At 33.5% G+C, this 21,204-nt stretch overlaps 1 long non-coding RNA gene across 2 annotated transcripts in view; it reads left to right on the forward strand.

Moving 5' to 3' along the window:
- The window catches only part of LOC105498538 (uncharacterized), an 81,879-nt gene that overhangs the window by 33,289 nt on the left and 27,386 nt on the right, over positions 1 to 21,204 (forward strand). For both annotated transcript variants that reach the window (XR_011621738.1, XR_011621739.1), the window contains exons 4-5: positions 4,666 to 4,862; positions 15,460 to 15,526. This is a non-coding gene — a long non-coding RNA (uncharacterized lncRNA). The remainder of the gene's footprint in view (positions 1 to 4,665; positions 4,863 to 15,459; positions 15,527 to 21,204) is intronic.

A 21,204-nucleotide genomic window follows, 5' to 3' on the forward strand; every position in this document is an offset into this window, starting at 1 on the left:
AGCCCATTGACACTTGGAATTCTTGGATAATACGTATTTCGAACATTCCCTGGTTGTCTGGTACTTAGGATTAGGCACTCTCCGTATACATTTTTCCTCCTCTTATAAAAATATATACAAAACTTGTAACAGACAAAGAGAAAATTGGAAAGAAGTTGAGAAAATTCATTTCCAAAGAGAAAATGAAAATAATATAATTTGACATTTTAAAAAATCTAAAATACATTATACTTAACAATAGATAGAATCATGAAAGAGTCTTATTTGGGAGCTCAGTAAGGCTAATTTAAATTTTAATAAGACAAGCGTTATTGGCAATCTGAGGTGTAAAAATTTGTTAATCTCCATCATTAATTATATTATTATTCTTCTCAAATTAATTCAGAGCTTAAAAGTCATGTTACTATCTATGTAGTTACCTTTTCCTTTATTCTACTAAGGCTGCATTGAGTTTATTAGAGAAAAGAATATCAAGGAATATTAATTACTTTTCTTGTTCTGTAGAATTTGTTTAAAATTATAGAGCTTAAAACATAGTTATAAATCCTAATATAGTGCTATTACAGACATAAATTGTATTGGTGCTATCATAATAAAAAAGCCATATGGTGTGAGATGTTAAAAATAATTATTCATATTTGAAATAGAAGCCCTGTATTTTAAAATGCTACCAAGTATAGACAAGAATACCATTCTAAATCCTTATATTAGTTTTCACTGATAGATTATTCTTAGCTCCTTGGAGAGGTCATGGCCCCCAGGCATTTAATTTGTGGTTGAGAGATATTAATCTCTCTTTAACATTTTCACTGTAAGCTGCATAACAATAAATTCATTTCCACAAAGGAATAATTAGTGCTAACCTGGGTAAAGTACCATCCAAAGTAGCTATTAATGCTAATTTCTGTATCTCATTATTTATTTTTGTGTGTTTTCTTAGGGAAGGGAAAAAATTATGTAAACACAGACAGACCCCTTCCTTTTTTTGTATCACTATTCAGGCATATGTCAAAAACCTTTCTACCACCACATTCTGGCTGTGCAACTTTGGTTAAGTTGCTTAACGTCTCTAAGCCTTAGTTCCTCATCTCCATGTGGGAAAGCGAGGAGACGGCCACCAAGGAGAAGCTGCAGTGTCTGGAAAGATTTCCACAGGACATCCTGAAGCCCTCGCTGGGGAAGACCCTGAGAGCGGTCTGAGGACAAGCCCGAGGGAAAACCTCCGCAGAGGCAGCAGTGGTCCAGCAAGATCGACTTGGTGATCTCCGTGGCTGGCGGCTTTGTGGGCCTGGGCCACGTCTGGCGCTTCAGTACCTCCGCTACAAGAATGGCAAGGAGAATTTCTCATACTTTCCTGTTTTGGAGCGGCCTGCCTGTGTTTTTCTTGGAGATCATCACAGGCCAGTACACCTCTGAAGGGGGCATTACCTACTGGGAAAGGATCTGGTCTTCGTTCTCTGGCATCGGCTATGCTTCCATGGTAAATGTGTCCCTCTCGAATGTCCACTACATGGGATTGCTCGTTTTTTTTCTTGTCAATTTGTTTGAGTTTATTGTAGAGTCTGGATGTTAGTCCTCTGTCAGGTGTATAGATTGTAAAGATTTTTTCTCATTCTGTGGGTTGTCTGTCTACTGTGCTGACTGTTCCTTTTCCCATTCAAAAGTTTCTAGCAACAGCAGTTTAAAAAGACAAAGAGGGACATTATATATTGATAAAAGGGCTAGTCCAACAAGAAAGTATCACAATCCTAAACATATATGCACCTAACATTGCAGCTCCTAAATTTATAAAACAATTACTAATAGACCTAAAAAATGAGACAGAAAGCAACACAATAATAACAGGGGACTTCAATAGTCCACTGACAGTACTAGACAGGTCATTAAGACAGAAAATCAACAAAGAATAATGGATTTAAACTACACCCTGGAACAAATGGACTTAACAGATATGCACAGAGCATTTCATCCAGTAATCACAGAATACACATTCTTTTCAACAGCATACAGCACTTCCTCCAAGATAGGCCATATGACAGGCCACAAAGCAAGCCCCAATAAATTTATGAAAATTGAAATTATACCAAGCACTCTCTCAGACCACAGTGAAATAAAGCTGGAAATCAATTCCAAAAGGAACCTTTGAAAACATGCAAATACATGGAAATTAAATAACCTGCTCCTGAATGATCATTGGGTCAAAAATGAAATCAAGATGGAAATTAAAAAAGTATTTGAACTTAATGACAATAGTGACACAACCTATCAAAACCTCTGGAACACAGCAAAAATGGCACTAAGAAGAAAGTTCATAGCCTAAACACCTACATGAAACAGTGTGAAAGAGCACAGACACTCTAAAGTCACACCCCCAGGAACTAGAGAAACAAGAACAAACCAAACCCAGCAGAAGAAAGAAAATAACCAAGTTCAGAGCAGAACTAAATGAAATTGAAACAAAAAATACAAAAGATAAATGAAACAAAAAACCTGGTTCTTTGAAAAGATAAATACAATTGGTAGATCATTAGCAAGATTAACCAAGAAAAGAAGAGAGAAAAGCCAAATAAGCTCAATAAGAAATGAAACAGAGATATTAGAACTGACAACACAGAAACACAAAACATCATTCCAGGCTACTATGAACACCTTTATGCATATAAGCTAGAAAACCTAGAAGAGATAGATAAATTCCTGGAAAGATACAACCCCACTAGCTTATATCAGGAAGAACTAGATACCTTGAACAGACCAATAACAAGAAGCGAGATTGAAATGATAATTTAAAAATTACGAACATGAAAAAGACCAGGATCAGATGGATTCACAGCAGAATTCTGCCAGACATTCAAAGAAGAGTTGGTAGCAATCCTATTGACACTATTCCACAAGATAGAGAAAGAGGGAACCCTCCCTCAATCATCCTATGAAGCCAGTATCATCCTAATACCAAAACCAGGAAAGGACATAACCAAAAAAGAAAACTACAGGCCGATATTCCTGATGAACATAGATCCTAAAATCCTTAACAAAATATCTAGCTAATCAAATCCAACAACATAAAAGATAACCCGTCATGATAAAGTGGGTCTCATAGCAGGGATGCAAGGATAGTTTAACATATGCAAGTCAGCAAATGTGATACACCACATAAACAGGATTAAAAACAAAAACCACGTGATTATCTCAATAGATGCGGAAAAAGCATTTGACAAAATCCAGCGTCGCTTTATGATTAAAACTGTCAGTAAAATCAGCATACAAGGGAGATACCGTAATCTTATAAAAGCCATCTATGACAAACTCACAGCCAACAAAACGCTGAATGGGGAAAAGTTGAAAGCATTCCCTGAGAACTGGAAAAAGGGAAGAATGCCCATCGTATGGAGTAAATGATAAGATTTACCCCAAACTCACTGGTAATAGTATGATCTTGGTAGAATCAGGAACACTTATTACATCATGCATTATAAACATTAATCAGTAGAGTGTAAGATGCACATTTTTTTTGTATTTTTGGAATACCAATTGCACCATCATGAACTCTCATAAACTAGCACATGCATTTTTTTCTCATATAGGTTCAGTGATGATTACTAAGTAGATATAAGAATTTGGTTATTATTAGCTCTTCTGAGCAAATTTGTTAGGAAGAAATACATCCTTAATCTCCATCTTCCAGTATAATCACCTTATCAATGGCAAACCAACAACAGTGAAACTGACTTTATGAAGTTGGAATCTAGGTTCCAGCCAACTGAAGACCACAACCAATACCAATTCCACCCTACTCTGCTCCATTTAGCACAAATACAATACCTCGAGTCCTGTAGAACTGTATGAAAATAAAATGAATAGTTTTGGAGGAGCATGCCTCTATACATACCTACCTTAGCAATTAGTAGTAAATTACCACAGATTCATTATCAAAGGTAGTAAATGAATCCACAGATCCATTCCCATTAATCACATTCCCTCCACTGATTTGTTTTACAAAGGCTAAGAGAAGGTGGAGTCTTTGCCATTTGCAGAGATTGAGGGACTAGTACATAAGTGATTATTCATTTTTTTGCCTTATTACTATTGTAGACAAAAAGACAGTATCTGCTTTACAAATTTAGCAGATTGAAAACTTGTTAGGTAAAAATCCAGTTAATTGTACACCAAATTAACACAACTAATTAAAATTCAGAAGATGTCCTTTTTTTTTGAAGTCCTCGTACCTTTCTCCTAGTTGTTGTCTTCTGTGTCCTTAGCTTTTGTTCATGCACTTAGTGTTACTAACACTACATTGTATGATAATTTATCTTCCTATATAACTTTGCCTCTCACTAGACATTTAGTCCCTCTAAGATATCAATATATCACAACCTAGTACATAAAAAGTAACCAAGGCATATTGACCAGTTTTGAGAGAATGAATAAATATGTATGCTAAGGATGACATCTCCAGTTCTAATCATTAACATTATCATTTTTCTTCAGTTGTGGGCTGTATGTATGCATCAATGCGGCCAACTTCTTAATTATATGTCTGATTGCTTTGGGGGATAAATGCTTTCTGTGTCCCTAATTTTACATTTTTGGACCTCCAAGGGGATAATTAATGGCATCAACTCTATTATTGTGTCACAGATAACTAGTGTTCATGTTATTTTTTTTCAGAGGAGAGTTGTAAGAGAAGGTATATATGCTCATGTATGCTTTTGAAATCACTTAATGAAGAGAGAATACATTTATTATGAGAATTTTCCAAAAATAATAATTCATGAAAGATAATGGATGCGAGTATGTACATATACTACAAGTATTTGCAAGAATCCGAAAGTTTGAATTTCTTAGTATCAGCTCCTCATCACAAAGTAAGTTGAATATATAAGCATATTCTATATCATACCAAAATGTGTGCCAATTGTACGTAAGGTACAAAAACAGTTTTTGTGCATGGCTATATTTCCTAATGCTAATAATCTGTGAGAATCTCAATAGTAAAAGTGTTTACTGTAAAACTGTCAATATATAAAGAAAAACAAAAAGAAACAAAGAAAGGAAAAGTAAGATAGAGAAGCCGTCCTTGTTGTTTGAAAGAAGAGACAGAAATAAATCAACAACAAATAGTTCATACGCCGTAATATTAAGGAAAGTTGGGACTTGAATTTAAGTAGACAAATAAGGTGTATTTCACTGTTTCTGGAAAAAGAGCAACAGACTATGATCTATATCTACTGCTTGCCATATGCCTCCACATTTCCCCTGGTTGTTCAATAGTAAGCTAAATCTAATAAGAAAAGCACAAAGAGGTAAATGACGAAGGTGAGCTAAAGCATTTGGCAGTGTTTAAACAACATAATACAGGCTGCACTTACATCAGCCTTTGTGAAGATAAAAGGATGTTGTACTGGAAAAACTTTCTAATTTTAGTAAATACCTCTATAATACTGCAAGCAAATAATTTGCAAACAGCAGATAGTTCCATGATTTGCTCTAGGAGCAATTGTGTCTTAAGCAACTGATTTCCTTTTTGGTTTTCCCTTAGCTTGAGAATCTTAATTGTTACAACTTTATGTGGAGTTTGGCCCTCAGTAGTTAAGATCGTATTCATGCTTTTTTAGTTTTCTCTCTCAACACATTAAAATTGACCATTAAAGTGTAGACAACATGTGACTTACAAGCCCTTCGAATGTATAACTTAATGCAAGTATTGTGTTCTTATAATTTTAGTGTATAATAAATGACTTCATATGCTCTATATTTCATAAATAAATGTACCTGGCTACTGCACGTTTCCACCTAGACTAAAGGGAAACTTGTGTATTCCTTTCTTATTCATAACATGTAATACAACATCAGAAAATGTGACATAATGAAATCATAAAAAGAGTCTTAGTATTAAAAAGTAGATATTAAATGCCTCCTCAGCAAGTATTTTAGTCACTGCTATTTTCATTATTAGAATATTTAAAATTTAGCCATTTCTTAAACTAATCTGTGGTTACATATATATACCTACAGTTCATTGATCATTTTATCAATCTTTGAACTTCAGCATTTCATACACATATATGCCAAAATTATGTATATACATATATTTACATATATGCTATACAATTATATATAATTTAACAAAAATTATGAAGTTTGAAATAAGAGGCTAATATATTTTAAAATAAGTGTGATCATCAGATAGATACATCTACAGATATTCACATAAGCAAAATATCTTTCATAGCTATTCCAAGACAGTTATTATGTTGTAACTGCATGGATGTAGAAGTGCGTGGCACAAAATAAAAAGAACAAATTATGAGATTGGATACATATTTCATTATAAGGATAATAATTTTATTATAAACTTGCTAATATGTAAGATACTATAGCAATTACCTAAATGTACATGTGCATATTAAATATCTATGACATTTTAAGCATTTCTATTCAATAACATTCCAAAGTTAGAGCTAATGAGTAATTTACACTAATCCTATAAATACAGAATAAATATTAGTACATATTAATAAAAGGATATGATCAATATTGTTCTCTAGATTTGAATAATAAAATATGAACATAAGATTGTCTTCCAATGAAACATTCAACCTTGTCTCTGCCTCTCCTCCAGGAATTTCATGTCTCTCCTTTCTTATGAATACTCAAGATTTTTAAAGACTAAGATATACACTGCCATCTCCTTAATATCATATACTGATAGTAGAGAATAAATTTGTTTGGATCCTGATTCGCCATATTCACTGAATTTGAACGCACATATATCCAATTCGCCAATGGTTCTACTTATAGATGGATTTCCTCTGTTCATTTTTTTTCTTATATTTTTTCCTAATCTTTAAAACAAGTTTTTGGATTGCAAGCTACTTTTGGATGGGTCCTATTAGGATTTGATCACAGCATTAATATTAATAACATAGCACATCAACTGACACATAATGAGAACGGAATAAATGTAATTCCTGTTTATTCTGGTCCAAAATATTGTTTAAATAAACGGGGAGAAACTAAAGTTGATTTTAAAAAAATAATTCTTTCGTTTTACCGTTATGATGATTTCTCACATGGGATAGGCTGGTATTTAGCTCCTACTCAGGACTGGTCTTCTATGGGCAAATTTTCACAATAGTTGATCACTTTTGTAATCGCTATTTATGTACAAAGTTGCAATGATATTATGGTTGTCTCTTCAGAGTGAGAATTTTGATAAAGTCTAATAAAAACTCATACTTCCTCTGAGATTTTCAGGAAATCCACCATGATATTCCCTTTATGCCTGCTGGTTCTGGATAGTGTATTTGACTTAATATGGCCCCAACAGAGATGATTGTAAGACTTTTATTTGTTGCTTGCGGAAAAAGCTCTTTTTTTGTGTATGATGGTCAGCATGTATGTTAGCCCAAGACTGTTGAAGAAAGTTTGCTAAAGTAAGAAATAAAGGAAAGATGAAGGATGCAGAGCTCAGAGACCTGGAGAAAAAGAAAAGCCTTTGGTTCTTATTCAATAATGTAACTGAAGCCTGGCCAGTCTATTGACTTTTAATTTACTTAACTTTATAAATTCTCTTTTTAATTTTAGTCAGTTTTATATTTTTTAAAACAATCATGCCCCCTTAATTGTGAAGTCTGATCCATGTTACATAATGTGTCAAATACCTCAAAATATGGAAAAGAATATACATTCTCCAAACTTCTGTGTTAGTGTTACAATTCCCTTTTTTTTTTTAATGTGAGTAAACTCATCCTTGGAGTAGTTATATGAATGTTCTCAAAGTAGTTGTCCACTGCTGAATACCAAATTTGACACAAAACATTCTCATTCCAATCTTATATAATTTTAATTTTTATAAGACAGACAACCTCATGAAAAACACCAATACACACTTTTTGGATTATGACACTGAAATGTTCCCTACCATTCTGAACTCTGTAATCTCCCTCACTTATTAATTTGTCTATTTCTTGGCCAATTTTAGATGATATTCTTTCTTCATAAAATGATTTCATATCAGTTAGACCTAGATCCTGTTCGTTTTCCCAAAACGTTTTTTATTTTTATTTTGTTTTGCTGGTCCAGCTACATCAATTTTTTTCATTCATAAATACATGTAGATAAAATTGTAACTAAAAGGTCATCAATTTTAGTGATTAATTTGGCAAAAACTGATATCTTACAAAAATTGCCTCAAGCTCCAGAGTCTGCACTAGATTGAGAATTAGTCTTAGCCAAGGTCACTGCTAGAGAGGAGATGGGTAAATGGGCACTGAGATGATGGCTAAGGCCCAAAGCACACTGTTCTTGCCTTACTGCCAAGGGGATATTGACAAGCTTGACAAGAACAAGTGCATGGACAAAGACAAAAGGCAGTGGTGAAGGCAGCTGTGGCTGCTACATCAATAAAGTTCTTGGCTTATTATTAGTCTGCCAGCTGTTAAACTATTTTCTTTCAACTCTAAATCTGATGATCTATATCCTAATTTTGATGCCAGAGATGGAACTTTGCAAACTGTCTTTCTTCTTTGCCAGCTGGCTTCTCCTTAGGTTATGCTAATAGCGAACAATGGAGAGAGTTTGGAGAGACCGGAAGCAGGAGGACGGACAGGAACTTTCTCCTTCCTGTATGCATTCTCCTCTTGTCAGTGGCTCTTCAGAAGCACTCTTCACTCTGGCAGTGGCTCATCAGAAGCACTCTTCACTCTGGCAGTGGCAGTTGGCTTTATTATCTAGCTTATTTTGGTGTTTTCAATATCAGCCTTACTACTCCCCTTCAGAAGTCTGGATTGTACCTGTCAGCTCAGAAGGAAGACTCCCAGATGCATGGGAGACTACACGGCTGAGGTGCAGTCATATCTTGGACAAACGTGCCCAGGTGTTATTGATATGATTTTTATTTCTTAACATCTTCCATCAAGTTTTAATTTTATTTCTAGTTGAACACACACAGACATACACACACGTGCATACGTAATACATACAGCAGGTCTTCAAATATGTCACTTTGTTCAATGTCATCTCATTATGATGATGAAGAGAAAAAAAATTGATTCTCAGCTGGAGCTACAGTGTGTGTGGAGTTTGCATGTTCTTCCCATGTCTGTGCAGGTTTGCTCTGGTATTCTGGCTTCCTCCCACTTTCCAAAGATGTGCGTATCAGGTTCATTGGGGTGTGTACATCGTGCCATAACAATGTAGGATGAGTGAGTGTGGGCATGGGTGTGAGGGCACCTGCCATGGGATGGAATTCTGACCTGCACTGGTTACTGCCTTGCGTCCTGAGCTGTCTGGATAGGCTCTGGCCACCCGCGACCTTGAGCTGGAATAAATGGAAAAATCGTGATCTTAATTTGTATTTATCTGTCTTAAATGTATATACAGGTTACGTTCATTTTAATGTTTAATATTTGTAGTGTTTTGTTATCTATTTAGAAGTGTATAGATGTTTTTGTGACTACAAATATGCCATGGGAACTTAGCCCTTGATTATATCAATTAGCCTATGAAAAAAATTGGTGTTGTTATATGCTGTTTAGCTTAAAATCAAAGTTTTCATATCTATTGTAGAGGTTGTGAGGATTTACTATATGTAGATATATTACATATATTGTTACATAATATATAATATACTTTATATATGTAAATATAATATATTTTATATGATATATGTATTGTATGATATACACTAAATGTATTATTTAATATAAACTATATAATATATAATAAAATTATAAAATATATTATGTTTCATATAATTTTAATTGTAATATATAATTCTATGAAATGTAATTATAATTAAATATAACATGTATAAATATATATTATATACTTCTAATAATTATTATATGTTATAAAATATATTATACATATAATTAAATATAATATATATTTTATACATGTGTGCACATATTAATACATGTATTAGTCCATTCAGGCTGCCGCAACAAAATAGCTTAGATTGGGAAGCTCAGATATTACAGAAATGTATTTCTCACAGTTCTCGAGGCTAGAAAAATCCTAGATAAGTTGCCGGCAGATTTGATGTCTGGTGAGGGCTTTCTTGCTTCATAGGTAGAGGTCTTCTCACTGTAACCTCACATGGCGGAAGGGACAAATGAGTTCCCTTGGGACTCTTTATGAGGACTCCACATCCATGACCTAATCTTCCCCAAAAGTCTTCGCTCCGAATACCATCACCTTCAGTGTTAAGATTTTAACATACGAATTTTGAGGAGAAGGAAGTATTCAGAGTATTCAAGTAACATATTTATGTATAAATTCAAATAAATATAATGTGCACACACACTATATACATAAACATATATATTTATATAGTGTATATATATATATTTATATAGTATGTGTTTATGGAGTTCTGACCTGCACTCTTTACTGCCTTGCGTCCTGAGCTTCCTGGATAGGCTCTGGCCACCTGCGAACCTGAGCTGGAATAAATGGATAAACCGTGATCTTAAATATATATTTATATATATAGTGTGTGTTCATAATATTTATTTAAATTTATATATAAATATAAAATTTATTCACATTTGAATATTTATATTTATTTGTTCATATTTATTTGAATAATACTTGAATTCAATTATTTTTGTATGTGTACATATATATAGTGTGTGTGTTTTCATAATATTTATTTGAATTTTTTTCATACTATTTAGACCCTCTATTATATTTGGACTAAGTTTAGGAATCAATATTTTTCAGTTTAATTTGTAGCTATAGTATACTTAACATATAGCCCACGAGAATTTTGAACCATAGAAGAACTTAATATGTTTTCAGAAACATTTATGTATAAAACAAATAATATGACAGAAGTGAGAAAATGCAGCCAAAGGAAATTTTCTTAAACATTGTATTCCAAAGCATGAAAAACATTTTTAATGATGACATAGGTTATCCAGACAATGGCCAGAAGAAAATACAAACTACATGAATAGCATCCACTTACTAACCTTCTATTTTGGAAATTATTTTATTATATAAACCAGTGTCAAGTAAAATGGAATTACATATATTTTATTAGGTACAATTGTGTGAGTTTTATTTAGCCTTTCCAACATAAAGGAAATTAATGCAATAATTTTATAAGTTGCAGTCATTTTTCAACCTAAGGAATAATACAATAAATACAGTTAAAGTTCTTGAGGGCATAGAGTTGTTTTACGAATAGAATTTATATGTATCGTTGTAGACAAATAAATTAAAGCTAATGATCTAGCATTGGACTGATGAGGGGAATTAGATGCAATAATCAAGGGTATAGAATTAATATGCAGAGTTGCTGTCTACCTGAAATGTCTAAGAGGTAGGATTTGTGTCTTTTTTTATATTCCCCATGACAGTCTTATATGTATAAAACAAAACAATGACTTCCTCTATCACACCAGCTGCATGTACCCCTTGATATTATAAAAGGGATTAGTTTATCATCTAAAACCCTTTCATGATTAACAAAAGAGGGAAAGAAAATGAGCAAATGATTTAAAAATAAAACAACGGTTTAAGGTAAAAATAAAATTTTACATCAGTACAAAGGGAATGAACTGACTCAGGGGAATGAAATACCAATGATTTCTCCCACTATACTGAGTATTAAATTCATGAAGACATACACTGCTGGTCACGTGATACGGTAGTTGCTCAGTGGTTTTACTCTCACCGGTTACCATCTTCAGAAGACACATGGATGTGACAAAGATAAGTATGGATTCATACACACAGGCGCTGATAAAACTTCAGAGCTTATTGAACATAATAATTCAGCAGGACACATCTATCAACAATTACATTCAAAAAGGCACAAGTAGTTTTGTTCAGGCTACCAAGATTTGAAGAGAATATAAGACAAAAAAAAAAAGACAAAAAAAAGTTTCCAACCCCACACACACACACACCATTCTAACATCGAAAGCCTTGAACTAGAGCTAGGCAGCGATTTCCTGATTAATGGGCTGTGTAATGAAAGAGATGCTTGAGCATGGCTTTTTCCAATCTACGTAACATGAACTGTAGTCACTTAGGTGCCCTACAGAAGTGTTTTCAGGGCAAAATGTTTTCAGAAAAAAAAAAGTATTCTCTATGAAAGAACTAGACTATTATTTCTGTAATTTTTAAGAGCTACTATACCAGTTCATTTTAAATATTATGTAATTTTAAATAAGTACTAAAAATATGCTATGTTATTTAAACTTAAAAAACCATAAACTTTATTTTTAAAAGCTTAAATTACAAAAAAGGGGGAAAATACATGGGAAGAAATGTTTTAATTGCAGATTTACATGTTCTTGTTTTTTTTTTTTAGTACAGAATCAATTATATTTTACCTTTCTTAAGATGTACATAGAACGGGATGTTGACTGACATACAATAGCAGGTAATCAGAGATATCCAGAAAATTTTATCAATAACAAAAATTTTGCAATTAAACTTTTCTTCCAACAAAACTAGTGAGAGCAATTTTACATTTATAGGTAATTTTCAAACTCCTTCGTCATCAATTAACTATATCGCACCTAACACCGCGGTCTTCCCAATGCTCTCCAATGCCACCTACAGGCACAAGAAACCTTAAAAAGGACATTAAGAAATTGATATAATTAGAAATCATTCTTATTTTAAAGTTTTTTTTTTCCTTAATTCTTTTGTATCAGAAAAAAAAAAAAAAAAGCAAATCTTTGTCATCCATTGGCTAGAGCCTTTAACATTTTGTAAGCAAATACAATTTCTAAGAATGCCAGGAGAAAATAAGGCTTAGAATCTATACAGTGAATAAGAAAGCACCACGACCTACTTTCTGGAAGTGTGTTCTAGGCTGAATTGCGTCCTCCAAATATTGACATTCAAATCCCAAGTAACTCATAATGTGACCTTGTTTTGAAATAGGACCATTATACACGTAATCGTCAAATCCATTAGTATGAGACTTCAGATCGTATGACTAGTGTCCTTATAAATACAATGTTTATAGAGAGGATGCCACATCAACACAAAGCAGAAATCAGAAATCAGGGTAATGTGGGTTTTGTTTTCTTTTGTTTTGTTTTGTTTTGACAGAGTCTTGCCCTGTCACCCAGGCTGGAGTGCAGTGGCACGATCTCGGCTCACTGAAGCCTCTGCCTCCTGGGTTCCAGCGATTCTCCTGCCTCAGCCTCCTGGGTAGCTGGGACTACAGGCACACACCACCACAGCCCGCTAATTTCTGTATTTTTAGTAGTGGCGGAGTTTCACCATATTGACCAGGCTGGTCTCGAACTCCTGACCTCAGGAGATCAGCCCGCCTTGGCCTCCCAAAGTGCTGGGATTACAGGTGTGAGCCTCTGTGCCCGTCCAGGGTAATGCATTTAAAAGCCAAGGAATGCCAGACTGCCAGCATACCACAAAAAGCAAGGAGGAAGAACTGGAACAGATGTTTTCCTAGTGCCTTTACACAGAGGATGGCCCTGCCAATATCTTGACCTCAGGCTTCTAGCGTCCCGAACTGTGAAACAACACATTTCTGTTGCTCAAGCCAGTAAGTTTATCATACTTTGCCACAGCATCCCTAGGCAACCAATACAAAGTGTGATGTCATGGAGGTCACCTGCCTCTGCTGAGTGTAGGCAGCAAGGGTTCTCTTTGGATGGCACTGAAACACACACAACCTCCATGCCAATCGCATGCAGTATCTTGTGGGGCAAGAAAGCTAAGCGATCTTAACATAGTAAGACTAAATTTAATATTCCATGCCTATTAGATTAGATTTTATTAGAAACAATGTAAAAATAACTAAGTATAAAAAACAAATTCAGAGCATAAGTAGGAATTAAATCGGTAATATTAAATTAGTCTACTTAAGAGAAAAAATGAACATAGTATAACATAAATGAAACAGTATAGTTACATAAATGAAACATAGTATCATAATATAAATGAAACAGTATGGTAACATAAATAAAACATAGTATATTAACTTAAATGAAGCATAGTATAGTAACAATTTGGACCTCCAGTTATGTTATTAGCTAAAGAGGATTTATTTCTTTTTAATTTTAAATGTGTGATGTTTAATGATAATAAAAATAACAATAAAATTAATATAAATTGTATTCGCTTCAAAATCCAGCCAGACAATCGCAAAACCAGTTCCTCTCCCATTAAAAATTGTTTTCGACACTGGTATTCCACCATATAGTAAAACATAAACTGAAAGTTTTGTATTAATTTTTAAATAAATATAAGGCTGTTTTTAATTCATTTATTAATGTGGCATATAAACTGTTTTTTAAAAAAGATTAAATTACATAGCAAATGTTGGAAATGGCTTGTTCTTGTTCAATAGAGCTCTCAGACAGAGTACTTTGCAAAATTAAAGTGTTGCATAACCCCATGTTCTGTGAGTATATTACGGTTTCAGAGAAGACAGCATCTTTAATCTGCTGTGGTATGGAAAGTGCTGCAATTCCACTTGGGGACTTTAATTCATACGTATGTCAGCATTGTCAATTAATGCTGATGTTTGGTAACATGATTATCAATACGATTTACATATTCTATCATTTTTTCATCGTTATCAATAGAATAGCTTATTATTCAAATTGTTATTTTCCTGTTTTTAAGACAGGAAGAAGACTCATTGATAAAGTAGTAGATATTTCAGAAAAAAAATAAAGACTGTATTATACATATTCATTGATCTAATTGATTTTTCTTTCAGAAATGTAAAAATGTGAAAAAAGTACATATTAGAAATAAGAAAGTGTGGCAATAAGAAAAGAAACTGTGTCTTTTTATGATAGTTTTCTTTTTTTATATTACACATTAAGAAAAACCAAATAGGAAAAGCTTGAGGAAAATCTCCAAAATAAATACTTGGTGAAATATTTCTTTCTCCTTGGTCCCCACCACATACTCTTTAATTTTATTTAGTTTTTGTTCCTCCAGTCAAACTCCGGCTATGAGGAAACAAATTAACTATAAGACTATGAGGAAAGCGCTATGGAATATGGTTTGTTGGTCCCCATCAAAACTCATGTTGAAATATTATTTTTAATTTAATAGAAATTAATAATTTCTATTAAACAAATACAAATACAATTTCTATTAACTTAATAGAAATTATTAATTTCTATTAATAATTCTATTATTAATAGAATAATAGAATAATTTAATAGAATAATTCTATTAAATTCTATTCAAGAGATTGTATTTGTATTTGTTTTCAAATACAATTATCACACCAATGTGATAATGTTAGTGCGGCCTAGTGGGAGATTTGTAAGTACAGGAGGCTGATCTTAATGCTGTTCTTATGGTGAATGAGTTCCTGCTGTTGCAAGACTGGATTATCTTGGGAATGAATGAGTTCCAGTGATAGCATGCTGTTATACAGCCAGGACCTCCTTCAGGCTTTTCCCTCTTCACTCATCTGCTTCTTTTCTGACCTTCTTTCCCATCCAGTGATGCAGCGTGAAAGTCCTCGCCAGAACCCAGGGTCATGTCCTTGATCTTCTCAGCCTGCAGAACCGTGAGCTAAATAAACCTCTTTTATGTATAAATTACCCAGTGTCAGACATTCTTTCATAGCAACACAAAACAGACCAAGACAGGAAGCAAACACAATTGTATGTTTTTTTTAAGCAACAGTAAAGTATTTGCAGTTTTAACAAGAAACTGTGGAATACTTACTCTCCTTGTTTTGAGATCCTAGATCACTTTTACCATTTAAGGTGGGGAACATGGAACTCCACTTTTTTTCACTTGGTTTTCAAATTCTGAGAGTGTGTGTGTGTATGTGTGTGTTTAAATCAGGGAAGATATAAGAACCCAATAGTCACTCTTAATGACTCAGAATTATACAGGCAATATTATTGTGAGTTTCATTCTAATATTAACCTATTACCAAAGAAACAGATTTATCTATCTTATTTGGAAGGGAAGGTAAAAATATTTTCTACAAATACATATCTATATATTTGCATGGCCTCATACTATCTCAGTTAATATTATTGTTATTATCATCATCATTATTATTTTTACATTAAAGTTCACTTTTGATGTTGTACACATTCTATGGGTTTGGACAAATGTATAATGACATGTATCTGTCATTATATTATTATACAGAATATTTTCACTGCTCTAAAATTTCTTTGTGCCTAATTATTCCTTCTTTCCCCTCACCTCCTGGTACCCACTGTTCTTTTCCCATAGTTTTGACTTTTCCGTAATGTCATATCTTTGGAATCATACAGTATGAAGCCGTTTTAGATAGGTTTCCTTCACTAAGTAACATGCATGTAAATTTCCTCCATGTCTTTTCATGGCTTGATAGCTCATTTAATTTTAGTGCTGAATAATATTTCATTATTGATCCACCGTGCCACAGTTTATCCATTCACATATTGAAGGACATCTTGATCGCTTGTAAGTTTCGGCAATCATGAATAAAGCTGCTATAAACATCCATGTGCAGGATTTTAGGTGGACATACATTTTTAACTCCTTTGGATAAATAGCAAGGTACAATCATATGGTAAGAGTTTATTTAGTTTTATAAGGAACTGCCAAGCTCTCTTCCAAAATGACTACAACATTTCACATTTTTACCAGCAAAGAATGATTGTTCTTTCTGTTCTACATCCTCACTAGCATTTGGTGTTAGTGTTTTGGATATAGAACATTCTAATAAACATGGAGTGGAATCTCATTGTTGTTTTAGTGTGCATTTCTCCAATGGTGTAAAATGTTGAGCATCTTTTCATATGCTTATTTACCATCTGTATATCTTTGGTAAGGAATATTTTTAACTAGGAAATATATTTACTTCATTTAACCCAAAAATGTATTAAAGGATCTTGGATAGTTTATTTCTAAGAGGCACAAATGAGTATCATCAGAGGAGTACAAGTACGTTCTCTCTGTGTCATTACAGACACCAAACATGGGGCTTTGTGTCCAGTGTTTCTATCACTACCACTCCTGGGTCTCCACCTCACTTCATGAAAGGATTTGATTACAAATAACACTGGGTTATTTGACTCTCTGCTGTATTGGAATTTTTAGTGGAAACCTCCAAATGACAGCACCTAGATCATAAGCCTAGCTCCTAGATGCAAAAGAGTCTACAACAGGTAATTATGACTTCCATGTTGGGAAGTGAGAATGGAAATTTGAGACACATTCAAATTTCAAAATGGCATTCAAAAGAAAATAGGCTTCCACAAGCATCTGCAGGCCACCCCTTTATACGTGCATAACTAGCTGTGTCCTACTTCCACTGACCAGGGCTTTTGGTTGTTGATTTCATACTTTTCAGGTCTCTGTCAAGTATTATTTGTACTTGACTTGTCTCTTGACTCTATTATTGTGGATGTTTCTGGTGCCTCAGTCTTTCAGTTTTTTACTGGACAGGTCTTGCAAAAGGTTATGCAGTGGTGACATCAGCTTCCACTCCGTTCTGTAGGGTTTCCCAGACAGTAACTTTGAAGGAAAGATTGACACAATATCATATACAAAATATTATCCTGAAAATCCTGAAGTAATAGTGGAATTATGTTTTAGTTTATAAAATTATGGAATGTGGGGTCCTATCCTCAAACAGTGTAACTCTAAAAGAAACAACAGAATATATTAGACTGATAAAAATGAACAGACTCTATACAAAATGATTGGGCTATTTTAGTAAAGACATTCTTTTGTAGAGTCTGATCGTTTATAATTTGTACTCTAGTGGATAATTTTATTATCTGTATTTGCACCTGTTTAACATGACACTTTAAAACCACTAAATACTCACCAAAACAGGAAGTGCATCTGGGTAGCATATTTTAAGTTCTCATGTGGGACATTCTTTCTCAAGTAAATAGATTCTGAGATCTCTAAAACTACTACATGTCATTATATTGCTAACTGCAAGTTATTTCTTAGCCATTCCATTACAGAAACGTGGGTTAAAGAAGAAAAATGCTGCGGGGCGTGGTGGCTCACGCCTGTAATCCCAGCACTTTGGGAGGCCGAGGCGGGCAGATCACGAGGTCAGGAAATCGAGACTATCCTGGCTAAAATGGTGAAACCCCGTCTCTACTAAAAAATACAAAAAAAAAAAAAAAAAAAACTAGCCGGGCGAGGTGGCGGCGCCTGTAGTCCCAGCTACTCGGGAGGCTGAGGCAGGAGAATGGTGGGAACCCGGGAGGCGGAGCTTGCAGTGAGCCGAGATCGGGCCACCACCGCACTCCAGCCTGGGCCACAGAGGGAGACTCCGACTCAAAAAAAAAAAAAAGAAAAACAGAAAAACAAAAATGCTATATCCTGTTAAACATTATTTCTATAATGTTATGTTGCATTCAATATATATTGAATAGATTTAATATAACATGACATTACAGAAATAATTAGTTACAGATTATTACACACACACACACATATGTAATTCATAGTAGGCATATGTTGTAAGTAGCTTTAGAAATATTTTATGCTTTCAGAACTTGTTGACTGTTACCTTTTAGCTACATAATATAGAAATACTTCTATTGATTTTTTAAAAAGTAATCCATCATAATCTGTTGTTCATAAATTTGATTATACAAAAGAGCATTAGTCTCAGGAATTGAGGTTTAGCATTTTGGTGTTTAAATCTGCACAGTTTAAAATGGACTGTTTTCAAAACCAAAGGTGTATTTCAGAGGCATTGCTCCCCTAGGAATGCATGACTTTGCATAGCAATGGATTTATAGGAGATCATGCAATAACTAAAGCCTTTAAACAACTCCTTGTTTTTCTTTACTAACTTCTGGCATTAAAGGCACTCAATACATTTAAGATAGTCCCTGGTGTTTCCAATAATCTGGTAGTAAGTTTATTTATTCAAACTTTTAGTTAACCCTCTCCAACAAAATATAGCCGACCATATGCCTTAATGACTTTTAATGGATTATCATTGATTAATAAAATGCCTTCACCACAATATTATCAAGAATATAAAAATGGTTTAAGTGTGAAGAATTGGGATCAGGGAGTTGTAAAAATATTATTTTCCTATCAAAACAAGGACTGAAAAAATTACTTCTTTAGTTACATGGATGTATCTTAAAGTACATTCAGCTTTACTAATACCAAATAGATTTACTAAAACTCACACCAATTTCTAACACACACACACACGCACACACACTCAAACAAACCACACTCATATCAGATGAAAACTGTGAAAAATGAAATACACCAGTCATATTTAAGCATAGTTAAGTCAATAAGTTAGAAAGAGATTACTGCTGGAAAAGCCTGATTTATGTTTGATGATTCGTCATACTGTCAACGAAACAAGATTATTTGATCTTCCACTGATAACTAACATAACAAGAGCCTCTGTGTGTGTGTGTGTGTGTGTGTGTGTATTATCTAATATTTTCATGCCAACTTTCTGCTCATTTGGCATGTATAACCATATACAATGTAGAAGTAAAAAATATATTTTGTTTTTCATTCAACATACCTCAAGTTAATGGTACATATTAGTAATTTTATTAATTTGTTGGTACAAATTCTGCCAATTCATGTTTATAGTTGATATTTCTGTTCAATACTTTTTGTAACTAAAATATAATTTAATAAGAAACTAATTTTTGCATATTTTCCGAGTTTCCTTTATTGGCTCACCTGGAAGCATAGTCATGATACTACTACAGAGCGTTTGTTATTACACAAGGAAATACTTAACCAAGAAGAAAGTTTAGCTTCTGAAATAGTTTAAAAAAAAAGCTACCTAAAAAGTATGAGGCAAAGAGATGAATAAATAAGTATCATATTTTAATATATCAAATAGTTGGGCCACTAATAAAATCACATATTCTGTATATAAGTTGTAACGATTTTACCATGAAGGGTAAATTTTTATTTTTTAACATATTGGTCTAGTTAAACACCTATTTGAATTTTGATTCATTCACTATGACACAATCAAAATATTACAAATCACTTAGATACCTTAAATATAGTGTTCTTTCAAAAACAAAAAGGATATCTATGTGCTGTTAATAATTAGACAATTCTAACTTATTTCTATTTGGTTATCCTGAAGATAAGTTTTGTTTTCTTTATTCTAAGAATATACTGGTTCATTTGACTGCATTCTGTTCTATCAATCATGTTGCTGAAAGGAGTCATTTTCTTATTTCAATTACTTCTGGAAATCATATTTTATAAAAACTCAGATACATATTTCACATGAGTATTGATAGTAACAGTGGTTAATAAGCCTGTCAGCTAGGTAAGCCCCAGTGATTTGGTCTGCATTAAAACAAACAAATAGGAAGTTTAGAAGCAGTGGTAGCAGCCATTAGCTGCTTATTTCTTATTTCTTGATTGCTGTTTTATCTCTCTCTGTCAGTAAATGACTAGCCTTTTTGCAGCATTCTCTATTCCATTACTCAAGTCTTTGTTCTCTACTTTCTCCTTCCAGTACCCAAATAGCAGAGAAGACAGTGTTGGAAAAGCTAGCATTGTTATTAGTCTAAATATTCTATTGAACAAGGGCTGGTAGAATATTTTGAAGAAGCACAGGCTATAATAAATCATGGCATCTACCAATGACAGTTTCAAATGAACACGTTCATTGGGCCAGACAAGTACATCACTAAGAGTGTTATTTACCTCAGGTGCTGACATATAGTGCCAGATGTTGAATTAAAACCCTGCCTCAGTGATTGTGGCTGAAAACTGCATTGGCATTTTAAAAAGCATCTGTTATAAACCCTGATCTGAGTAAGACACAAACCACAGAGCTTAATGCAGGCAATAACGAATGAGAGTTTAAAGTGATTACTTTGGCAAGTTCAGAAAGCATGAAGGCTGAGGTCAGCTCAGAGTATGGAACATGTTTGTGAATAACTTCTAACTTAGAGTTAAATGATAATATTTTATGAATTTGCAATATTTTTGCACATGTTTTATTTTAAAAGATACCCTTGTGAGTACTGCAACTGGACCCAGAAAGAGGAATTTATGAGTTACTGAATAGTCATAAGAGTTGTACACTGCCAGTGAGGATCATTTTCAATGGGGTAACACGCATGCTATTCGAAGTTGTATATGTAGTTTTGGAAAATAACATATAAAGCCTGATACTAATTATTTACATCAGCAATTACATTGACATTAAATTTTAAAAAATATAGCAGCAGTTCTGTTCTAGAAAATATATAACAA

This window comes from Macaca nemestrina, chromosome 4 (assembly GCF_043159975.1).
Source record: "Macaca nemestrina isolate mMacNem1 chromosome 4, mMacNem.hap1, whole genome shotgun sequence".
In the NCBI taxonomy this organism is placed as follows: domain Eukaryota; kingdom Metazoa; phylum Chordata; class Mammalia; order Primates; family Cercopithecidae; genus Macaca; species Macaca nemestrina.